This window comes from Humulus lupulus, chromosome 1 (assembly GCF_963169125.1).
Source record: "Humulus lupulus chromosome 1, drHumLupu1.1, whole genome shotgun sequence".
Taxonomy (NCBI): Eukaryota; Viridiplantae; Streptophyta; class Magnoliopsida; order Rosales; family Cannabaceae; genus Humulus; species Humulus lupulus.
Window position 1 is genome coordinate 166,879,591 of NC_084793.1, and position 23,047 is coordinate 166,902,637.

At 38.0% G+C, this 23,047-nt stretch overlaps 2 long non-coding RNA genes across 2 annotated transcripts; one reads left to right on the forward strand and one right to left on the reverse strand.

Moving 5' to 3' along the window:
- Nucleotides 1–642: 642 nt before the first annotated feature.
- Nucleotides 643–3,494, reverse strand: LOC133822235 (uncharacterized). The gene is made up of 4 exons (XR_009887819.1): nucleotides 3,328–3,494; nucleotides 1,173–1,251; nucleotides 1,024–1,064; nucleotides 643–722 (listed from the first exon to the last, which is right to left on the reverse strand). It is a non-coding gene; the product is annotated as an uncharacterized LOC133822235 (long non-coding RNA).
- Nucleotides 3,495–8,632: 5,138 nt separating this feature from the next.
- On the forward strand, nucleotides 8,633–11,047 carry LOC133800160 (uncharacterized). The gene is made up of 2 exons (XR_009876449.1): nucleotides 8,633–9,024; nucleotides 10,728–11,047. It is a non-coding gene; the product is annotated as an uncharacterized LOC133800160 (long non-coding RNA).
- Nucleotides 11,048–23,047: the final 12,000 nt, after the last annotated feature.

Sequence of the window (23,047 nt, forward strand, 5' to 3'; positions counted from 1 at the left end):
GTCAACAAAACATGATCTTCCAAATGTCAACACACCAAAGCCTTCCAAATCAAATTTTCTTTTGCACTTGACTTGTTGAATCTGGTAAATAAAACATAAAAGAAAAACTAATGAGGTCATAAAATATCATATCATTCATCTAAAATAGTCAATAATGCTATCATAATCTTGGATTGGATATCGGTTAATATATTCCACACCTTCCAAATACAAAAACCTACCAACATCTTCATCATAATCGTTGCATGAATATTCTTTACTACTGCTTTCCAAACCAAAATTAGCAGTAGTACTATAACAACTAGTAGTTGATGCATGCTTATTAATTGCTTTGCAGTCTGTTGCTTCAGTGTTTGTTAATTGTTGCTGATTATTTCTTACGTTAGCTGACAAGGAAGAATCTGTACAAGATCACAAAGTAATAGTTAATGCTACTTGTTAACAGAATATTAAAAACATATGATAATCTAACACTAAAATAAATAAGAAACCAGCAAGAACCCAAAGGATGAAGTTTGTCACTTTAGGATACTCAGCTCTGCAATGTTCTGCCAAATGTTTTCCTACAATTAAAAACAAAATTTGATTAATGATTCAAAAGAAAGCCTCCTGTGAACAGTGACTAAATTCAAGAATCACATGCCTATGACCACCCCGAGGTTGGCTGCCATGGATTGAAAGATGAGAGCAGCACATGAAGCCACCAATATTATCCATAGTAGCTGGAAAAAGCAAGTTTATACACTGAGAAATTCAAAAAAGCATGAAGAGTCCATATAAATAAGGATATGATGTTCCTATACAAGGTGAACATCTTTCATCCAATAATTCCTTCAAGCTTTTATCTTGAGATAATGTTACAACTAAGAAGGTATCAAGTGTACAAAAAAAGTGTAATGTGTTTTATAATAATGCAGAACTCATAATGAACTACCATGTTTCCTTACACCTATTACCATTCTAAATAAAAAATGCTAGAGATGTCGTTTACAAAAAAAAAGCACCAAAAGTTATCATACACACCTCATACTTGTGTTCTGCTCCAGATTGTAAATCTGTCTCAACTGTTTATCAAACATTATTCATAACATAAAAATGAAGTTAATATTCAGACTAATTTTTTGAAAGACCAAATGAGAATGCACAAATTAATTTAGAGATTATGATCTTACAATTTCCAGGGTCAATATATGCAATAGAGACAAGAAGTCCAGGACCCAGATAAGCAAAGAAGATTTTCCAGCTCGTCCTCTACATTAACCAATATGTAAATCAGAATGACCAGCATAAACTACCATTAAACAATCAAAACTCCAAACTACAAACTTTGATTACTTATTTCATATAAAAATACTCACACAAATGATAGCTTACTTATAATATAATCCACAAATCATTTTATTTTGGCCCTGGAGTCATTTACTTTTAACTACTTAAACAATTACAACAATTTGAGCTTAACAATTCTCCCTTTTCTCTTTTAACTTTTAAAGTCATTCGTGACTTTGGTAGATAAATTAGGCAAGGTATCTTACAATCATAACAGTGGTCAATTACTGAATAAGGTAAAATATACAACAATGTTGATATGTACCATGCATAGCAAAATGCATGACAAAGAATAAAACTATCTCCACGTACGTAAACAATCTCCATGGGCCAAAAGGACCCATGTGCCCATTGAGACAAAAAGATAAAGAGCCAACAAAATTTTAAGTTTCATGATCTCACGACATTCCTAGCTTTTTTTTTTAGAGGCATCAACATCATGAGTTCTACGTTTTCTTAACCAATCTTAAGCTTTTGTCAAAATAGAAGAGCCACCTAACTCAAAATATTATATTGTAATTTACCATCTTGCCCCTGATCTTGGAGTGTCACCATTCACGATATGAAGGTCCCAGCTTGTTCTTTAAGTACTTTTCATCACTGATGAGACATGAATTTTTCAACTTGATCTTATTTCATTGAGCAGGTGAGTGGGGAAAAAGAAGTTGATAACCTCCGTGTTGTCCCCAAAAATTGGAGATCGATGACGTGGCAATAGAGGTGACAAGTGGCAGTACATGGTCCGTAAAAGACACATTAATAAGTCAATAAATACATTGACTCCTCAGAGTTGTGATAAAGTGATATGGCTTAGGAGTAGCCGAGTAGGCCATTGAAGAATTTTGACTGGATTGAGAAGTGTCATGATAGACCATAGATGTGCCATGTTAGACCAGAGATGTGTCATGTTAGACCAGAGATGTGCCATGTTAGACCAGAGATGTGTCATGTTAGACCAGAGATGTGCCATGTTAGACCAGAGATGTGCCATGTTAGACCAGAGATGTGCCATGTTAGACCAGAGAAATGTCATGTGCCATGTTAGACCAGAGATGTGTCATGCTAGACAAGAGATGTGCCATGTTTTACCAGCCAAGTGCATGTCCTACTAGCCAAGTGCATGATTGCCCAGTAGAGGTATGGCCGACCAGAGGGTGATATTCATCGACTAGATAGAGGAGGACAACGTCAAGGTTCCCAGAAACGGCTTCAACAAGAATCGGTCTTAGCATACGCGGGAATCTCTCGTTCTTCCCACAAATTTGGTGTTCTGTTACATTTTGAATATTTTTGTAATTTAAATGTAATAAATATAATAAAATATCTCGATTCTAGGGGATAGCAGATGTATGATCCTAAGCCTATAAATACAAGGCTTATAGGATCATAAAAGGGGCTTCTTTTTAGACTTTCTTTTGGAAATTTTGGGTCTGAATTTTCTAGAGAGAGAAAATGCTTGTATCTGAAGAATTCTTGTATTCTTGTAATCTGTACTGAAGAAACTCAGTTGGCTCAGTTCATCTGATCTTGAGTACAGATCTATAATCACAACTCTAAGTGGATTAGGCTATTACCAACATATTGGGGCTGAACCACTATAAAAATTGCGTGTGTTATTTACTTTCTTTTCAAAACTGTCTGTGTCGTTTATTTTCTCTTGAAGGCTTTATCGTTTTTGACGTTCTCACGTTGTTGGCCAAAAACGCGGTCAACACTCTGTTTACCAGGTAAATAAGTTTGATAATTATATTCACCCACAGGTTAACAAAAAATATTTCCCCAAAGATACCACTAAAAAAAACAAAAACAAAAATCCTTTATCATAAAAGAATGTAAAGAAGAAAGAAGGAAAAAAGGTAGTCATCTAATTCTCTATAAAGACTTATTACAAACAGTTTCAGGGTTTAATCTAATATTTTGTATCCATTCATGATAAGCACCCAATTAATGAATAAACAACATTTATACAAAGCAAAAAGAAAAAGGAAAAAGACTCACATCTGGAACAACAATCTAAGCATCAGAGTTCTCAATCAGTGGGGCATTAGATGAAAAGCTTCGATTTCCAGCGCTGGCAATGAACTGTGGCTGCTCAGAATTCGAACCTGTCACTGCCATTTTCCCTTTTTCTCAACTTTACTTGCACTTACAAGGCTGGAACTGTAGAGTCCAAGAACTTTACTTAGCTAGTTAGATAGTAGTATTATAGTATTATCTTTATGACTGTGGATTTTGGTTCAGACCGGGAATTATTTGGACACTCATAGTAGTACTTGTAGATTTTCTAAGTTTAACCTATAGTTTTAGAATATTAATTTTAACCTAAGGTTTGATTAATATGACTGATATTAAGGATAATATTTATTATACTATAAGGTTTAGATAAGGACCAATAGGATTTTAAGCACATGTTATGAATGGGTGATTAAGGATTAAGTATTTTGAGGATTAAATTTAATAAGGGTAAAGTTTGAATGCTCTAAGGTCAGTTAGCAGCTTTGAATACGTTTAAGGGCTTAGTCAAGGCTGTTTACTCCATTCAAACTTAGCTAAAATTGTGTAATTTCGTGTTTAAATAATCAGCGTGTGCCGATATATCGCAGCTATAGGGGGCGATATATCGCAGCACGTAGATACGGAAAACACGAAACGATGCACGACTGCCTCGGGCATACTGGCCCAGGCGATATATCGCCTACAGGGGGCGATATATCGCCCCTCTCAGCTTATTTTGAAAGTTTTTGAATTCTTTTTCCATTCATCCATTCAACCTCTTGATAAGTCCAGCACCTTTTTGAACGAGTCTTCAGCCTCTGCTGAACGATTATTCAAATTATTTTCACCTAAAAAGCCATTATTTTTATTCAAGTTAAATCAAGATCCTTTCATTCCTAAACTCTATAAATAGGACCTAGTACCCATCCATTATTCATCTTTTACTCTAAGTTCAGAGGCTGCAAGTTGCTAGGTGAGTGTGAGAGTGTAAACACTTGGGTGGGGAAATCATAAGCTTGATCATCATAAGCTTATCAAACACCTGGGAAGTAAGGTTCTATAGTATTTCGGTTCGAGGTTTAGATTGGTCTACAAGTCTTCAAGGTATTTCTACACCTTAGTTCATTGGTTTTATTTTCTTTAAGTTCTCGTAATCTTCTACCAGCCTTCTAACCTTATTCTTATTTTGGTTAGGAAATCTAAGAACTTGCACATAAGTTTTTGGTAAGTATGTTTCTCAAAGGTTTAGTCCTTCCATTCCTTTCATTTGGCTTTTTCTTCTATAGACTCACCCTTTCATAATGGTTAATAGGAGTGTTCCAAAGTCCCAACGCTGTCCTCTTATCCCGGTAACTTTGGTAAGGAAAATAGGATAGAATTCATATGTTATATGCATTATATGTTATCTTATGCTTCTTATGTTATGATAAGTGTTATGATATGTATGTTTGTAGGCTTGGGCATATGACCCATATGACTAACAAGGCCCCAAATAGATTGTGGGCATATGACCTGCTTAGCTAGTAGGACCCCACTAATCTCATGGGCATATGACTTGTTTAGTTTATGGGACCCCAAGTAATAATGGCCATTATAGTATGTATATGAAATAAGTGTAATGTTATGTTTTTATGTTTCTTATGAAATTTATGTAAATGAACTATGTGGTAGATTTTCCTTGCTGGGCATTAGGCTCATTCCTTTTTGTTTATATGTGCAGGAAAATAGCTATAGTGGCGGTAAGGTTCGTGGATGCTTGGGGTTTGTGTATCGGTGATGAACGGATTCAAGGAGTCGAGAGTTCGATTTTTCGAGGATGTAGTCTTGTTTTATGGTTTTACATGTATTTTTCCGCACTTGCTATGTAACTCCTTTTATTTTAAATTATGTTTTGTTTTTAAGACAATGAGATCCCATATCCTACTTGAGATTTTATGTAAGTTAACTCTTATTTTTATAAGTTTTCTCAATAAAGTTATGGTATTTTCACTTGTAAGTTTTGTTAAGGGTTAGTATGTATAGTTTTCGTAATGGTCCAAAAGTCTAGAGTAGTTGGGTCATTACAGGAACTATCAGAAGGAAATGAAAACTAATCAAAACTCCATTTTTTATGTGATAGAAATTACAATGCAAGAATTAATAAGAAAGAAAGAAAGAAAAACTTCAAAAATCATGACTTTTGAGTTAAAACGATAAGGACATATCAACGTATAATAAATAAATATATGTATATATATGTGATTTTCCAATATTATGTGCTTAAAGCCCAGATAATAAGAAAACTAAAATTAAATTTGGGCATTTTTTTTTCATTCAAAGCAATGGCTTAATGCCCAGATAAGAAAAACTCATAAATTCCAAAATAAGACTTTCTTCCACCGTATTCTAGACAGCCAAGTGTATATATATAGATATTGTATATACACGACAAAAGTAACGTGGAAAAAATTGAAAAATAATTCATGCCAGTAAAAACAAAGATTAAAATGAGGCCCATCACCGCTGGTTCAAACGAACGTGGCCTTGAGATCCAGCAATGTCCGAGAAAACAACCGACGGGTCATGGCGACACTGGGAGTTCGGCGTCATTGCCACTGAGTCCAAATCCAGACTACCTAACTGTCGTCGAATTGGAAAACATGCAATTGAGAAGCCATATCGCTAAGGAAAATAGGCAGATTGAGGAGGTTTTGGCTTGGTTACCCCCTCTTGCAACCGACGTTAATGTCGGAAAGAGGCAAAGTGGGTCTCACAAATCCCATGGGAATAATCGATCCAAACCAAGTCGATCAATCAGAACTGCCACCCCAAGTTCTGTACCTACATGGTGAGATCGCCAGAATGCTCAACCCAGTGGCCCTCAGAGGGGTCATCAGCATGTCTGTCGGTCGGTTAGAACTGCAACCCCAAGTTCGGTGCCTCCTTCACAAGTCCCTAGAAATTCCCATGGAAATTCACAAGGAGGGGTTGGGACAAGCTCACAAAGACAACATGTTCCAACAAACCCTCCTACGTCGCGATTAGATCGTCAGGCGCAGAGAGCTAGAGACAATGGAGTAGAACATAGGTCAGCTATTTTAGTCTGCCCTGATGGAACAAGGATTGCCTCACCAATAAGGCATCCCTCGTCACCTATAATATATCTAACGCCACCTTGTCCTACATAGGACATTCCATCTTAAGAAGACAGTAGGAGAAATCCTCCCCCATCTATCAATACTTACATCCCACAGACACGTGTTGAAAATCCAAATCCTTGGCCCCAACTGCGAGCTGTAAGCTTCACAAATGGGAGTTATTGGACCGAAAGTCATCGTAGTGGTAGGTCCGAGGGCGACCTAAGAAATTAGTTGAGTTCAGCACAGAGCCCTCGGTCCGATCCACAGCCCAATTTGAGCGAACATCTGAATTCGCAGAGGAGGAATCCAGTTCAGAATGAAGATGTTAGTTATACTCGACAAGAGGGAGGTCCATCCATAGTACGCGATAATGGGAATAGTGCCCCATAAAACCAAGCTCGAGCTTGGAGGGACAATAACCCATCAAATGCATACGATAGGATGGGAGCTGTTGAACAACCCCCAGGTAACCTTGGGACCAGAAACCAAACCCTCGAGAGACTAGCTCTGATGAAGAGAAAATGAATAGGCTTTTATCTGGGAAAGACAAAGATGATTGTGACTCAAAGGATGAGTCATCAAATCTATCCAACCTAATAAAGTCTTGAGTCATGAACTTTAAAACCGAAAAAGAGTTAGATTCTTCCCTGATGTTGTATCTCAGATAATAGAGAATTAGAATATTGGGGGAGAGTGAGATTACACCACCACAATATCTAGAATCTACACAAAATTATGGTTGACAATGACCAAGAAAACTAGAGTTAAGACGATTCAAGCCCTTGTAGATGATAAAAGCTCTTCAATCTTCTTGAAGCTTCAAAACCCTAGTTGAACCACCACTTTGAAATACTTTTTCTTCCTTGTAAAACACAACCAAAGGCTAATACGTGATTTGTATCAATGTCCTAATTCTCTATTTCCTAACCCACCATTTATGCTTGAGGCTTTTTCTAAGAGGAAATGGGAATCAGGATTGAACAAGCCTTAAACTCACAAAGTCAAGCATTTTCTTTATGAGTTTCTTGGAGAAAATTTATGATTCTTGAAAGCTAGAGAGAGAGGTTGGAGAGTGATCAAGTCTTCCAAAACACTACGAGGACCTTTTTATAGTGTAGGCATTGTCATTAGGTCTAACTAATAGGATTAGAGCTCAAGATCTCGTCATTTGGAGCTCAAAACATATGCCTGTATGGACATGTTAAACGATGCGTCACCTGCCTATAGGCGATGCATCACCTGCCAAGCAATGCATCGCCTACTAGCAGACGATGCATTGCCTACTGGGACTTTTACATCCCTTTGTATCTAGGTGATGCAACACCTCCAGAAAGGCGACACAACGCCACCTCCTCTGACTAGTGAGCCCTCTAACGGGCCTAAAATTGCTCCAAATGCTACCAAACATTTTGGGAATCCTTAGATACCGCCATGTACCACTTTGGACAAAAAAAACACACAATTTTTAAGTGCCTACAATTGAAACTCATATTTCATATCTTCACTATGTGAAATTCACTAAGTGTTTTATACTTAGCTTGTATTACAACATTTATTCTTTATATTTAAACAATAATAAAAATTTACCCTAGAAGCCAATTAAGAAGTTTCCAAAATATTTCCTAGTATCTCAGCTTAATTCGCAGTGGAGACTCACACTACAATAATTTTTAGTATATATTACAGTAAAAAATGACACATATTTAAAAGCGTTATTAATAGATAATTAAAAAAAACACGGATACAAGTCATTTTTTACAGTGGAATTAAGACACGGAAGAAAATAATTTGGCGCCATCTGAAATATAACTAGGCACCAAATGAAAAAATTCTAGGTCCACTACTACAAAATACCCTTTATGAGATAGTTTTTTAGGGCACGTACATAAATGCAAGTCCTTAAAAATATTTATGGAGTTTTTATGATACTCATTGAGAGTCATGAAAAAATACAATTTAAGACTCGCAATTGGTGTCCTAAAAAAATATACGAGTCCTAAAAAGATCTAGGCTAAAAAATGATTGTTTTACTTAACAATTTTAAGAACTTACTTTGGGACTCCTTAATAATCTTTATAATCTTTAAGGACAACACCTTGGCTGAATTTGTATACTTTTGATTTTTAAAATTATTTTTTATAATATTAGGAATATAAAATTGGGAGTTTTATAATCATATTTTTTAATCTGAATAATATACTCTTATTTGTATTTCTAAAATAAATAAATAAAATATAAGTGCCAAATCCCTTCTCTCCCACCCTACCCGATCATACTTGCCTACATGCTCTCTGCTCTGCTAGGCCCAAACGGCTGCCCTCCGATGGTCGCCGGCCTCGCGAGCCCTTCGTTGCCGTTCTCCGCCGCGAGCAGAAGCCTCCATGCTTGTACTTTCGGACAAGTAAAGGACTGTTGGGGAATTAAACAATCTGAGGTATGCCCCTCAATCTCTCGGAGCTGGTGGAGCGGTGGCCTCCCAGGGGTCGCGACGGTGGTCTCGGCCGAGGTACTTTTGGGTCTCGGTCATAGATGGTCTCGACAGAAGTGAGATGCGTGGGTCTCATGGCTGGTCTTGGCCGAGGTGAGATGTGGGTCTACACATTTTCTTCATCCTTTTTTTTGGATGTGCTTTCACTTAATTTGTGTTTGATTCTTGAATTAAAATTGTTCATTTCATATTTATGATTAATGCACTCTATGTGTTTGTAGAAATGCCCCCACTAATTTATAAAATGAAAGGATTTTGGATTGAACAAAGTAGTGCTTCACCAATTAGAAAAGAGGAATAATCTCTATTGGGACTTGTAGCTGGTCCCATAACTCTTCTAATCATTTTGGAGAGTTTGTTAAAACAACAAGGGATTTCTCCAGCCAAACTGTTTTTAGAAAGGTCCAAAATTTGTAGATTAGTGAGTTGACATAGTTGTAAAGGAATACTACTAGTCAACATATATATTATTTCGAAGTCTTAGAATCTGCAGTGCATAAAAGTTTTTCCAATCCAAGTTGGTATAATTCCAGAAAAATTATTTCCTCCGAGATCCAGAAGTTCTAACTGCCCACAATTACTTAAGGCTTGAGGGAGCTCTCCATGGAGATTATAATCGTTCAAGTGAAACCATATCAGTGACGACAGGTACCTAATTGAGCTAGGAATGGTCCCAGATAACTTGTTGAATGACAAATTTAAGAGATAAAGGTTATTAAAGCCCCTCCAACATTGAGATGAGAAAAGTCTAGAAATTCTAGATTGTGTAGTTTGCATAATGAGTCTGGAATTATACCATTTATCAAGTTGTTGCCAAGAAGTAGAGTCATCAAACTAGCCATGTTGTCAGCAATAATGTTTGTTGGAAGGTTTCCACTGATTTTGTTGGTAGGGAGATCCAATTAAGAAAGATTTGTGCCACCTAATAACCATGTCGGGAAATTCCAAGAAAATCATGCTTAATACTAAACTTCTTGCGATCATAAATATTGTTATATATATATATATATATGTTAAGTTGAATGTTTAAACTTTTGTAATTTCTCTATTTTCCATCAATTCTGACATTTATGTATGGATGTGCCTAGTGCTATGGGTTCTCCTCACTATACAAATTGCATATATAATCAAACGATCCCTGAAACCTTGTAATGCTACGATCATGTCCAATCGTGTTCAATATGAGTACCACATGTATATTGCGGCTGATATATACCAAAAAAAATATAATTTGATGAAAAACAATGCTATGATTCTCACCATATATTTATAATAAGCTTATTATTATAATGATAATAACTACAAGCAGTGAATATATATATAATAGTATGTAGTCGTCTTAGGACGATAAACCCACAAGCTATTTTTTGTTTATTATTGTAATGTGATAAATTTTCAGTGTGTTACTGGTTATTGTATAATTTATTTCATATTAGTATAGTAGATATAAGATATGGGGTTGTGGAATTTGGTGAATTATTACTGTATGTTGAATAGGGCATTACTATCGTGATTCCCTATAAAATGCTTCTTGAGCTATTTTCTCTGTTGCTACCTAGATTACTTTGATTGCTTGTATATTTTAGGGGCTTCTGAAAGTTTTAACTCTTTGATGCAATAATAGTAGTAATAGTTTCTTATTCCCAGACTTTGTTTCTTAATTTTTGAGTTGTTTACATTTGTTGAGTTCATGCAAATTCTTTTCAAATTTGGCTGCTTCAACTATTCTGTGAAAAAGTGTTTGTTTGTTAATCAAAATTTGCTGAATGATTTGCACTATAATTACAAATATGTAGGTTTTCATTGCTTGTGAAGTAAATCTAATGGTCAAGCAGACGATCCCTACCGCAAACCAAAACCAGGGATGTGACATCTTTTGGAAAAACACTTCAACTCTGGCATTTCTATTGATATGGATTAGTTATTTAACTTTTCATCCTTTCACTTGTCCTTTTTTGTTGCTGTAATGCTTATCGTTTGAGGACCTATATGTAACGACCCAAATTTGCTAATAAGCCTTAATGGCCTTGATTAGTGTGTCGGGAAGGCATAATTGGATTATATGTGATTTAATGATTAAAACATGTTATATGATTATTTGAATAATTGTGATGCATGACCATGTGTATTAGTATGCATGTAGGCCCTGGTTAGGTTAGAAGGGCATAATTGTAAATTTTGGCCCGTCGAGGGCATAACTGTATATATTTGTGATAAATTGATGAGACCACATTATTATGTGGATATATTTGTAATCTGTGATTCGAGGCGATCCCAGTGAGCGGTTTAGCAAAACAGTCATGGCGGAGATTCATACCCGGCTTGGGGCGAGCTTGGGGGTATTTATGGGAATTTAAAGAATATATTGGGGTCAATTTTGACATTGAGGAATATAATTGGTGATTAGTTAGGTGTCGGGAGGTAAGCGGTAAATATTAGAGACACTCGAGGAATTAGCGGAAATTGAGTGAAATGACCAAAATGCCCCTAGGTGGATTAAAAGGCTTAGGATTTATGGGAGGGTATTGTGGTCATTTGCCTTATAAAGGATAAATGTTATTATACTTTATGCCTTAGTGGATTGTGTAGAAAGGGCTGGAATTCTGAAGGAAAGAAAGGAAAGAAAAGAAAGAAGAGAAGGAAAAGGGGAAAGAAAAACAAGGCAATTTCTAAGATCGGTTTGGGACTTCTTCATCATTTTCTTCTGGAGGTTTGAGGCTAGAATCCAAAGGAGCTCAAGGCTGAGATTGTATACTTGGGGTTTTGATCAGGTTGGGGAAACTAGCTGAGGTTGTTCATCAGTTGAGGTAAGACTTTGAGGTTAATATTTTAGTTCCTGGTTTTGGTGTTGAGCTGGTTTTTCTAAGCAAAGTTCTGTGGGAATCCTAGGGAGTTGAAGCTGAAGATTTGAGGAGGAGAAGGCTGAGAAAGAGTGGGAGACAACCTAGACTAAGCTCATCCATCATAGGTAAGGAACTTTAGTTTTAAGCTCTGTGATTTCTGTGGTTTTGCTGAGTTTCTGAGCTTTAGGTCCAGCTATGGTAAATTCTTTGATTAGGGGTGCATGTGATTGAATTATGTGTGGTTGGGATGTTTGGGATGAGTGGAGGATGTTGGTAGGCTTGTTTTTAATTTTGGTTGAAGTTTGGAAGAGTTTTGGTAAGGTTTGGCTAGGGAAAATTTGAAGGAGAAAATGTTATGCAGGGTTGTGCTGTGACTAGCGCTATAGTGCTAGTCACTGGGCGCTATAGCGCTACCCTATTTCCAGAAAGGGTTTTTGGGTTATTTTCAAGGGTTTTTGCTTGGGGTTTGATTCCACCATCCCGTTTGGTGGAATTAGGGCTTCCCGAGGGCTCAGGATTGGTCCCGAGGCTAGGTTTTGGACTTGAGGTTTGATGATGATTCTGATCTATGGTTGTGACTGGGTGTACACTAGGGCTCAAGATGGATCGTGCTTGAGGATCAAATCAAACAAAGCTAGCAAATCTAAAGGTAAGAAAAATGCACCCGGTTAGGTGTTTGTGATGAGACTAAGTGCTCCCAATATCTGTATAATATCATAGATGGTATTATGCCATGGGACTTGTGATAACGGACTAAGGGTGCCGTAAATTATACTTGCGCATAGGGCGCGGCTTGGCCACTGGCAGCCGAAGACAGATTAATATTCACTGATCTCGGTTTAAGTGGGCCGGAATCAGTGGGATAAATAGAGGGTGCGGCTTAAGGGCGCTAACCCTAGTTATCATATGTGGATTGATTATTGATATGGAATGATATACTTGGTATGCTGAATACTTGATTAACATGAATGGCTAGACTGTTGAGTACATGCTTATGCGATATGAGTTATCTGATTGTCTGTTGAATGATTATGCTCTGTTATTGTGTTTTCTTGCTAGGGCTTGGCTCACGGGTGTTACGTGGTGTAGGTAAAGGCAAAGGCAAGTTCGACCAATCTTGAGATGGAGGGCTGCGGGGCTGAGTGTACATAGTCAGTTGTTCGGCCACCACGACCGAGGAGTGGAACAGAACGGGATATGCCTAACTGTCTGTTTTGCCTTAGAATGGCTGGTCACTATATCTAAATCTTGAACCTTTTGTAAACAATCTTTAACGTATTACTTTTGGGATCCCATGTAAAAAGTAAAATTGTATATATATAAGAAATGCAGCTTTTGAGACTAAAATCTTTTAACCCTAGTTCAACTATAGTTTCAGTAACACGTTTTGAATTAAATGACTTGATTAGCAAGTCTTGCACTTTTATAAACACACAGTGTAACGGTCTTGGTTATCAGGACGTTACACTATATGTTCAAGAATACTAGCTAACAAAGGATTTATGTGTTTGCTTTTTAGATCCTTTTATGTTGGTGATGCTGCTGGAAGAGAAAATGATCATAGTGATGCTGATATAAAATTTGTAGCGGTATTGACTTTTTCTTACTCTTTTTTTATGAAGGTAACACTTAAGCAGTTAATTAACCTTTTTTACCAAGCAATAAACCCATTAAGCATGCGATCTATTTAACCTAGGAAAAACATTACACTTTATGGAAACAAGTTAATCTAGGCAACAAATTCACTAAGCATACAATTCATTTAACCTATGTTCTATTTTTCATCACAATTAAAATACACATCACAATACCTTAATTGCAATTTATATCTTCTACATATAATCCGAAACTATTAGGTGAATAGCAATCCTAAGATGATAGTAGAAAAATGAAAAACTCTAATTAGTTGGCCACCTATAAAGATCTCACAAGATTCATAACATTCAATTAGAAAAATAGAAGCAATTTAGTACAATGGAATTGAAGATCAATGAAAATTATTAAAACCAAGAAATCATATTTAGGGCTTTCAAATCACCCATAACAATAAGCACAACAATAAATAAAAACTAAAATTACTAAAAGAAAAAGAGCAGAAGAGAATGTCTCTCTCTATAAAAGAGAATAGAGTGTATTTTCAAATAGAGACAGACATCTGTTTATAATAGTTTTATACTAACAAAAACTAATCAAAATAAAATTTAAAATTTAAAACTTAAACTTAAACTAAAACTAACAGATATTAATTTTATTTTAATATTATTGTGATATCTCCAATTTTCGAAATTGGAGTAAAAATATATGTTTGTTGGTTGCAAAATTGGAGTTTGAATCTAATATTTTCGTATTCCTCAAGAAACTAAAATTTCCCACTCAGCTAATCGTATGTTAGCCATATCTCCCTTGATATAACTCTGATTTGAACGATTCAACATGTTTTGGAAAGCTTAGAAAAATATATATAACTTCTATTTCTTAAATAATTTCCTAAATATGGCTGGAACAATCTCAAAATTACTCGTAAAGTTTCAGCTCCAACTCTCTCTCACACTCTTGTTCACAATTCAATATTTTGTTTTCTTCATAAAAATACACAATTTCCTATAAAACCAAATAAATCAAATCAAAATGAAATAATTCCAAATAAAAAATATATTTAATTAAATTCAGAAATATTAATTCAAACTTAATTTATTTTTATATTAATAAATGTGTATTTTTACTTTTAAAATTCTTTTTAAACCAAAAATCACAAAATACCAAAAACAAAATTAAAATCATCAAAATAACTAAAAACTAACAATTTCTAAGCCTAAAAAAATTAAAAATACATGATCAAAATTGAACTTATCAATTAGATTTAGTTTATTTAAGAGAAATTAAGTTAAAAATTTATTTTATTTAAAAAAAGATTATTTAATTCATTTATTTGAAAAATTATGGTTCTAGACCTTTTTTAATTTTCTAAAACCAAAATTTATTAATTAATAAAATATTAATTTCCTAATATCCCAATTAACCTTAATAATTATTCTGTGTGCTAAACTCAATTTTATAATTACTAATACTAAATTATATTTTTCTTAGCCAAACACTTTGGAAAAATTCCCATTTTTTCCAAAGTGTAATATTTGTTAATTTTAGGTTTTAAGTAGCTTAGTTTAGAAAATTATAATTTGAAAACTATAAGTCCATAAATTCTCATACTTTACATAACTAAACTTGGATATCCCAAGAATTTCCTTCCCAAAGTTCATAGAAAATAAACCATTTTTACCTTGATGTCCCAATTCAAAATTGTCCAGGGAAAGACTAATCTTTTTAATGAAATTTGAAAATTCATAAAATCAATTTAGTTCATTATTTATGTTTGAAATTTATTGATATATAAAAATTTCCTATGCCAAAAATTAGGTCATTTTAAAAAAAATTACTTAGTGAAATGGGTTCCCAAACTTGGATGTTGAGAAGCTATTTTGAGTTTCCATAAATTTTTATCTAACTTTCAAAATTCACAACTCTCAGTATTTTTAATTTTTTTATTTGAAAATTTACTAATTCCTTTACCAATTTTAAAATAAATTTTATTCCAAAAATTATCAAAAAATACATTAATTTGCCCATGGAACATGCTGTCCAAAGTCGGTTGTTTACCTAGTTTTTTAAAAACTATTTTCCAGATTGCACACCAATATTGCGAAAATCATAACTTTGTAATTTCAAAGCATTTTTTAATGTTTCTACATACTATGAACATCTACTCATCTTAAACTACAACATGGAACTAAGAAAATCCAGAAACAAATTCTTAAGAATTTCACTTGACCCATTGGAAGTCAAGTCTTAAACATTTCCTCACATAAAATCGTAGTTTTACCCATCGAATGTTGGATTCTATCACTAACAATTATCCAAACACCCATGCATGTATGATCAATTAAAAAACTAACATTATTACAGTTCCGACAACAGATTTAAGCACATAAAACAACTCAAATATGGCAGATTTTTAAAAAATTATAGCATAAACATATTGGAGGTGACCATATACTTCTTGTAGACCTTGGAATGAACGTGGTTGACCTCTAGCACTTTAACTCATTTGTTCAACCTCAAATCTACATATTCATACTCCCCACAAGCCCAACAATCAGATTACACAAACTTACAAATTCATCTAAGTACACAAAAATAACCAAAGTCAAACTTTGACAAGAGAAAGTTTAGTTTTTACAACTTGTAGAATTAGCTTAAATAGGTTCTCCTTAACTTCAAACCAAGACTAGGCAACTTAGAACTAAGTGTATATGTAACGACCCAAAATCACTAATATGGCTTAAGAGCCTTGATTAGTGTGCCTGGAGGGCATACGTGGCTTATGTGTGTGTTTATTAATTTAATGCGTGATTATATGATAAGCATGCTTGTAAGGTTATATGAGTATAAATGTGATTATATGCTTTAATTGTGAGAACCACATTATTATGTGGGTAAATCTGCAGCATGCGACTTGAGGCGATCTTAGGGAGCTAGTTAGCGGGAAAGTCACAGCGGGGCTTAATACTTGACTTTTGGCAAGTCAAGGGGTAATTTAAGTACTGGAGGGTTATTTAGATTAGTGTGTTAAGGAAATAAATAATTTGAGATATATTTGAGGTTAGGAAGCTTAGGCGGGAATACTGGGGAATGTTACCATTATGCCCTCGGGGACGTTTCCGACATCCCAAGCCTTGAGATTAACTTAATCACCTAAGGATAGACTAAGTAAAATCTCAGAACATAGTAGAACACAAGGAACCGACCCTCCATCTCTTTCCTTTTCTCTCTCAAAGGAAAAACCACAGAAAACTTGAGGAATTCAGTGGTTTGGGCTAGAATCTTGAAGGATTAGTCTAGTGTTCAGCTAAGGAGTTCAATCAAGAACTAAGGACAGAATTGAAGCTAGAAAGCTTGGGTTTTAGCTCAGAAATCATTAAGGTAGTTGGTTCTGCAGTGGAGGTAAAAGCTAGGGCTAGGGAGACGAATCGTGCTCAAGGGGCATTTCTCGTAATCGAAGCGTTTGGAAATTAAAGGTAAGAAAACTGCACCCAGTTGTGGATTCATAATGGGACTAAGGGTTCCGTAATTTGTATGCCTTATAGAGGATGGTATTATGCCATGTGAATAGTAGACAAACGGCCTAAGAGTGCCGAAGTTTACATTAGTGCACAGAGCGTGGCTCTGCCATTGGTAGCTGAGGACAGCTTATTATGCACTGAGCTTGGTTTAAGCAGGCCTAAGTCAGTGGGGCAAACAGAGGGTGCGACCTAAGGATGTCGACCCTATTTATTGTGTAATCTTGTTGTTGTGGTTGATTGTTGAATATGATATGTTGAATGGCTAATTGTTAGCTTGTGAATTCATGTTTATGTCAATGAGTTATATGTTTATTAGGGATTGATAAATGTTTAAACATGCTTAAAGGGTTTATGATTATTATCGGTACTTTTGTTATGATATTACGCTTTCTTGCTGGGCCTTGGCTCACGTGTGCTTCGTGGTGCATGTAAAGGCAAGGGCAAGCTTGATCAGCCCTGATTTAGAGAGCTCTAGGAGCAAAATGTACATGAACAGCTGCTCAACTGCCACGGTTGAGGGGAGACAGGGATAGGAGAACCATAAACATCTATTTTGCCTTTAGAATGGCTAGTGGTTGTCTGTACACTGAAATTTTTGTAAATAGACTTTTAAATGTTGTTTCTTTTGGGATCCCATGTATAAAATGTTTAATTGTATGAAAAGTATCTTTTGAGACCAAAACCTTTTAACCCTAGCGCGTTAATGATTTTAACAAACACGTTTTTAACTAAGTGACTTGATTAGCAAGTCTTACACCTTTATAAATACACAGTGTAGCAGTCTTGGCAATCCAGGGCGTTACAACTTGGTATCAGAGCGTCTTAGATTTAAAGGTTCCTGAAGACCGGCTGGACATGTACATTCGCTGCCAGAGATAAGCTTGATTCAGGGTTTGGTAATGAGTATTTGTGTTTATATGCTTGCATGCTTGAAATGACTTATGAATGTTGTTATTTATTGAATTAATAGGAAGCATGAGATACTGATAGGGCCTGGCCCTTGACTGCTGTGTGAAGAAATGGAGGCATGCTTATTAGCATCGCCGTGCATGTAGAAGAATATTTGAATGATTAACTGTATATTGTGTATGGATGGGTGTCTATATCTTAGCTATTGTGTGGAAATGTTGGGCCATGCTTATTAGCATTGCCAGTGCATGTGAATAAATGCCTATATCTTGATTGTTTGTGATTGGTTATGTTCCTTTGGTGGATTTTGGAGAAGCTTTTACCCTGTCATCATGGTCTGATTGCCAAGTCGTTGATTGCAGATTGACTTCGATAGCTATGCGTCCAAAAAAATCTATGCGACTAGCCGGCACTAGATCCGGGACCGGAGGTGATGATCAGGGCTAGATTCCTCCGCCAGTCCCTGAGAACTGGCAACAACTTATGGCAGATATGCAAGCGCGATTACAGAGCCAAGATGAACAGATTCGTCTGCGCGATTACAGGGAGTGCTGCCCCTATTGTACCACCTGCAGTGGTACCAGTTGTATAGCCAAGAGACGTTGGGAACAGGTTGGAGCCGTTATATGAGCAGTTCAGGAGGCAGCAACCCCCAATCTTTGAGGGAGGACCTGATCCATTGAAGGCCAAGCAATGGCTGACCATGATTACTACTATCCCGGACTTCATGAGGATAGAGGGACATGGCAGAGTGGCTTGTGCCACATATATGTTGAGAGAGGATGCCCACATTTGGTGGGAAGTGGCTTCACAGACCAAGGACATCACTGCTTTGAGTTAGGAAGGATTTAAAGATTTGTTCAGTCAGAAGTACTATAATGTTGCCATCCGGGCAGCAAAAGTTAATGAGTTTGTGGGTTTGGTGCAGGGCAACATGACAGTTATTGAGTATGCCCTGAAGTTTGAAAAACTCGTGAAATTTGCACCAGACCTTGTGGCTACAGATGCAGCTAGGCAAGACAGGTTTATTCGAGGGCTTAATGCTATGATAGACCGGGATGTTAGGATCACAACGGTACCTAGGGAAACAACTTATGCCCAGGCCTTTGAGAAGGCTCTTACTGCTGAGGAAGCGGAGACAAAGATTTGGAAGGAAAGTGCAGTAAGGCGAGAGGGCCGCAGAATGGTGCCTCCTTATTCTGGGTCAGGAAGAGGCGGAGGCCCCAGTGATTTCAAGAGAAATACTCCTGACACTTCGACCGCTGCTGGTCCTGATAGGAGGGGTCGGGGTGGTCAAGGCGGCAGTGAGCCATGGAGGAGTTATCCGGAGTGCCCGAGGTGTAGAAGACACCATCAAGGCGAATGTCGGGCCAAGGCTTGCTATGTGTGTGGAACGGTGGGGCACCTAAAGAAGGATTGCCCAACAGTGAAGAAAGGGGAAGCATGAAAGGTGGACAGTTTGACTCCAGCTCGAGTGTTCACTTTGACACAGGCAGAGGCCGAGGCTAGTCCCTCGGTGGTGACAGGTCAGCTTTCTAGCGCTGACTCTCCTTTTTCTGTATTGATTGATTCTGGTGCTACACATTCCTTTGTTTCTAGTAAAGTGATTGATAGACTGTGTAGACATAGTGAGTATCAGACTGCAGGGTTTGGGACTTTATTGCCTACTGGGGAATTGGTAGTTTCTAGGAGATGGATTAGGGCACTACCAGTGATGGTTGATTGTAGGGAGCTTTCAGTTGACTTAATTGAGCTAGACATGGAGGATTTCGATATGATCTTAGGAATGGATTGGCTGGTCAGGTATGAGGCTACTATTGACTGCAGGAAGAAGATGGTGACTTTTGAGCCTGAGGGTGATGATCCTTTTGTCTTTGTGGGTGCGGTATGTGGACCCCGCGTACCCATGATTTCAGCATTGAGAGCCAGAGACCTATTGCAGGGTGGATGTATAGGTTTTCTAGCTAGTGTGGTGGACACTACCAGGATGTTGCCAGTGGGGCCGGGAGAGACCAGGGTGGTTTGTTAGTTTTTGGATGTATTTCCTGAGGAGCTACCGGGGTTGCCACCACGCAAGGAGATTCAGTTTGTTATCGAGTTAGCACCAGGGACGGAACTAGTATCAAGAGCACCATATAGGATGGCACCAGCAGAGTTGAAGGAGTTGAAGATACAGTTACTGGAACTTCTGGATTTGGGATTTATCAGACCTAGTTACTCTCCATGGGGCGCTCCAGTTTTGTTTGTTAAGAAGAAGGACGAGACTTTGAGGATGTGTATAGACTACAGGGAATTGAACAAGTTGAGCATTAAGAATAAGTACCCTCTACCAAGGATTGATGACTTGTTCGATCAGCTGCAGGGAAAGACGGTGTTCTCAAGAATTGATTTTCGATCTGGTTATCACCAACTGAGGATCAAGGATGAGGACATACCGAAGACGACCTTCCGAACGTGGTATGGGAACAATGTGTTCTTGGTCATGTCTTTTGGTTTGACCAGTGCTCCGGAAGCTTTCATTGATATGATGAACGGGGTGTTCAAGGCACCCCTGAATAAGGGCCTCACTTTGTGAAGCTAGGTGCAAGGTGCCCGTTACTAAGGACCTCGCTATGGGAGGCCGAGTGGTCAAGGCACTCACACATGTGTGTCGTCGAGGAACTAAGGGTCTCACAAGGCCTCCACCGCACGCGCCCGAGTCTCAAATGCATGCGAGGCTTAACGTGCCTAGACACGGCATACGTCCCCATGGTCATGTGTTGCATGGCCCGAAGGAACAAGGGCCTCGATAGGCCTCATCTATGTGTGCCAAAGTCTCAAATGCCCAATGGCCTCGATATGCAAGGCCCAACTTTCCCAAACACTACGTACTCCCCTGCGGCCACATGTCGTGTACCTCGAAGGGATAAGGGCCTCGTATATCGAGGCTTGACTTGTAAAGCAGCCACAAGCTACGTACCCCAAAAGGATAAGAGCCTCGCGCAGTGAGGCCCAACTTGCACAGGTGCAAAGACGTGCTCCCTCGACCACATGTGTCATGCTTCAGAGGGACAAAGGCCTCGCCTAAGCACCAAGGTGTGCCCCTGTTGCGAGAAAGAACGCCCGAGCCTCCCGAGCCTAATGTCACAAGCTTAGCACAAGGGTTCCCAACAAACACCTCAATACGGGGAATAGGAGGTCTTCGTTATGGAGACCCATGTTGCCCCATTGGAGAATCCATAAGTTCCCCAATACTTAGCCAAATATATCAAAACTTGGAGCAAAAGTGTTTCTTGGACAAGTGAGAACAACAATTAGGTACAAGGTACGTGTACGGGTATGGGATATACGACCTTATGGAGGACAGAGGCATGACTCTAGCATCCGCATCACACATGTAGTGGTGGTACAAATTAGATCAAAGAGTGGAGGCACTACCTGCACACCTCTGACCATGTACCAAGGCCAACACCACAGCCTTCTGCACCACTATGTCTTGTGCCGCTACCTTGACAATTTACCTATATAGAATCTTGTCCTCTAGGACCACACTGTATTAAGAGCAATTAGAGTTCCACTATAAATAGATCTTCACCCCTCCAGCAAAGGGGTTAGAAAATCGATTGTGCACTAAGGCTATTGAGTAATATACGAGCATATTTTCTCTATTATTGTTCAAAACTTATCTTCTTGAAGTTTTCTCTAATTTAATCATTTTCTTAGATATATCTTTGAGTTTTCTGACCTTATATTAGTGACGATTTCTCACCGTTAACAGTTTGGCATCATCTGTGGGAAGAACATGTATCAAGCCATTGTTCTTCAATCAATTCTATCAAGGAAAAATTGCAAGGCATTCAAGACACCTACATGAATCAGAAGATATTGAGATCCACCTGGACGGAGACTAATTGAGAGCCTCCAAGAGAGACCATTCACCGCCTAAGAATGGAGGTATGTTGGAGGAACATTCAGCCCCTGGAGAGGAGAAGGAGGCATCATCTCCGGTTGTCCAACCTAATGGGGGTCATCCAGAACCACCAGCCGGCCCCGTAGGTGACCTGGGTATGCACCCTCCTCCTCGACCTCTGACTATCGGGATCCAGGTCCCTCTACGTACAGGCCTGGCAAGAGTCCTTGAGTACACTCTATGAGCTCCAGCTAGAGAACATGCAGGAGGTGCTGAACGAACTGTTGTGAGGAAAGTCAAGCATGCCCCTTCCCAAGCATATGGAGAAAGAGCATGGGAGAGGAGAAACCATCATCCCCGTGGATGACGAGAGGACCCGTCTTTCCACTAGAAACATTCCCCGAACAAAGCATCATGAATGCCCTAGCCCATTTTAGTACCCCAAGAGCAAAGGTGGAGGGACGACGCTGGTCATAGAAATGAAGTCGAGGTCACCTCTAAGGAGACACCCCGTAACCAAAGAGAAAATCTCAATATAAGAAGGTCAGATGTAAGTACAACACCCCCTATGGCCCCTCAGGAGGAAAAGGGGAAAGGAATGGCTAACTCTTCGGGTTTGAGGGACTCCTTGAATAAAATGAGGCAAGAGCTAAACACTGAGATAAGGAGCCTTTAGAGTAAAATAGTCATTGCGTCTGGGGGGCACATGGTCAATGATGAGTTCGACTACAAGTCACCTTTCACAAGAAAGATTCAATTTGAACGACTCCCTGCCAATTTCAAAGAGTCTCATATGACCCATTGCGAGGGCACTACAGACCCTAAGTACCATCTTGATGCCTTCAATGATTTAATGAAATTGAGAGGGGTCAATTGTAGAGCAAGGTGTCACTGTTTCCATGTTTTGCTGAAGGGATCTATGTACAAGTAGTTCAAGATGCTAAGGCCGGGAACCATAACGTCAAGGTAACAATTTTCTGACAAATTTCTCCAATAGCAACATGCAGTGTGCGATTACACCATGCCATGTACCAACCTTGCTAACATAAAGCTAGGTGAAGGCGAAAGCCTAAAGAGCTATATCCACAGTTTCAACATGGAAGCGACTAAGGTAGGGAGCCTAACTCGAGGATAACTCAATATGGAAATCACGGACGCAGTAAGCTACGGGATAATATGCTCAAAAGAGAGGTCACCGACTTAGATGACTTCTATGAAAGAGCACAAAAGTAGATTCGCATCAAAGATGGTCATGAGAATCTTAAAGCGGGAAGAAGTTAACTCCTGTCCAAGCCCTCAACCCATGATGGCTCAAGTGATGCAAAGAAGAAGAAAGCGTACGAAGTTCCCAGGGACGA